This window comes from Cynara cardunculus (genome assembly GCF_001531365.2).
Source record: "Cynara cardunculus var. scolymus isolate 2C chromosome LG 9, CcrdV1, whole genome shotgun sequence".
Taxonomy (NCBI): Eukaryota; Viridiplantae; Streptophyta; class Magnoliopsida; order Asterales; family Asteraceae; genus Cynara; species Cynara cardunculus.
Window position 1 is genome coordinate 6,372,760 of NC_037536.1, and position 2,755 is coordinate 6,375,514.

The following is a 2,755-nucleotide window of genomic DNA, read 5'->3' on the forward strand; positions in this document are numbered from 1 at the left end:
ATAAATCCGATTATAACATACAACTCTTAATTTAATAAAAATTTATGGTTTATATTACATCTCACTGATCTCAAAAGTTATAAAGTTCTTAAAATAGGCCACCTTGAATTGTATTATAATTTAATTTAATAAAAAAAATTAAATTTATTCAAAACAGATAAAACTCGTTAGATTGACGAATTCTTTTACATTTATATAAGATGCACAACTAACAACCACATGAACTTAAAAATTCTCAATAATTATGGTCAAAAGCAAGCTACACATTATGGGTTGTAAACCATGTGTATTTGGTATATTTAATTAAAAGTAAGCTATAACACCTTTTACATAGAGAAAATACGCAAAAGAAACTATAATTAATAATTATATTGATTGATAAATCTTTTTATTCAAATATATTTACCAAAAAATAAAAATTCAATGCTAACTTTATCTTTATTAATTAAAAAAATCTGAGATTTTGATCAATACAAACTTTAAAAATACAGAGATTCTAGATGTCAGTTTTTATAGTCTAAATGTATTATTCTTAAGGCAATGATCGTATATAAATGAGTGATGTATGAAATGCAAGTTATGTCATCCATCCAATAACATATTTTAATACTACAGTATCATAAACACCACATATTATTTTAATTTAGAAAAATCGTCTCTAAGTCAAGACCACTGACCTTGTTAAAGTTTTTCATAATCAGTGTATATATTATCTCTTGGTTGTGGTCCAGATGCTATAATAATACAAGTAAATCATGGCGTTGTCATCAGGGCATAACATAGCTCCTTACTGTATCTTATATTACTACGTCCTCTTTTCTCATCTCTTTTCTTGAAATATTCTCTTTGGTACTTTCAGATTATTTGGTTTCTAAAAGTAAACTAGATGACACACGGGCACAAACGTGTGTGGATCCACAATCGTCCATCTTTGACTTTAACCAACAAAACGATTGACTTCTTAAACCGAATCATGGGTCAAACACATGTTTAGTTTGAAAATATAAATCTAACACAATGTTGTCTCTAAGGTTTTTTAAAAAACAGTAGCACAAAAATGATATGTTAGGATACCGACATGCCACAACCATCCTAATACAGTACTTAATAATTACAGATCAAATTTGTAGAACCAATGATTGTGCATAATGTTCAAAGGCATTCTAGGACGAAATTGAGCAATCTAACAAGTTATATTCATTTGAAACAAAAAGTAGTCAACACTTAATGAGCCTAATATGATTCAAAAACTAGATCCTCGTATTAATTTTTTATAGCACTTTCCGAAAAGTATCATAGAACTCAAGTTTTATTGTAGTGAAAAAAGGTTTTGCTTTGCTTTTGAACAGACTGGACTGAAACAACCACCAATATTTAGAAAAACTTGAACCAAGTTGACTAAAATAAAACTGTGAACCGAAAACCAACATTAGCGCATATTGATTCAATTATGTTTAGTTTTATACTTCTTAGCTTTTAGTACATAACCTACTAAAAGACGTGTCATTGTAACAGTTAATCCTGTAACTGGTGACGCGTGTCTCCGATGCCTCAACCTCCATGGTGGCTTAGGAGTGCCATGGTGGTTGTTTTTTCTTTTGTTACTCTTTTAGTTTTTTTGTTATGTTTTTAGTGTTTTATTCGTAGTTTTTAATATAGGATGAATCACATTGGTGGTCCTTGTGGTTTGTTATTTGATCCCTAAAACAAATTATATATGTTGGTGATTCTTATATTTTCAATTTCATAACACTCATGGTTTCTGGAGTTAATACCGTTAGTTAGAACTCAATACTTATCTTTTTTTTTTTAATTTAAAATGAGATGTTTATCTTGTATTTAATTATTTTTATCTGCAATTAGTTACACGAATTCGAATACGGAGCTTTAATAAGTTCTACTTACACATAATTTACTTATAATCTTGAATTTTAAGTAATATGCATCAATAAACAGTACTTTGTGCATAAAAAATTATTTTTAAGAGTTTTTGTCAAATGTTTTATAATATAGTAGAGATATATATATACAGAGAGAGAGAAGATAACGAAAAAACGGCCAAATCATATTCGGATTTACATGTGATTATGAACACAAGTCAATTCAAAGGTGCACGGGCGACCTAGTCCGCGACCTCTATCATAATAAAGTGATCATTTTTTTGATATAATTTGTTTTGCTTCGATTTTTGTTGTTTTCTTGTTGCCGATTTAAAAACTAGCGGCAAATATTTGTATTTTTTTTGAAAAAAGGTGGTTATAACTTATGACCATCTTTTTAATTTCATCTATTGAATCATTTTAACAGTTTGGATGAGTTATTTGGTTCTTTATTTTTCAAGGTTCTCTTTCAGTCTCATCTTTATATGATATTGAAACTTTTCGTCTTTTTACAAAATGTTTAACTTCCCACATGATTCTCTCTCTCTCTCTCTCTCTCTCTTTCTTTATACATATATATATATATATGTGTGTGTGTGTGTGTATGTGTGTGTGTGTGTAGGGTTGGGTTCACGTGAGACCAAGCTGTTTTCGTGAGACCCGTGAAATCACATTTTTACACTTGAAACTTCACAGCAAAAATATTGTGAAGGTTTAAAAAAGTCGAACCTTCACAGCAAAAACACTGTGAAGGTTACCTTCACAGCATTTTGCTGTGAAGTTTCAAGTGTAAAAAGCTGGACTCACGGGTCTCACGAAAACAGTCTGGTCTCACGTGATCCCAAGTCTATGTGTGTATATATATATATATATAT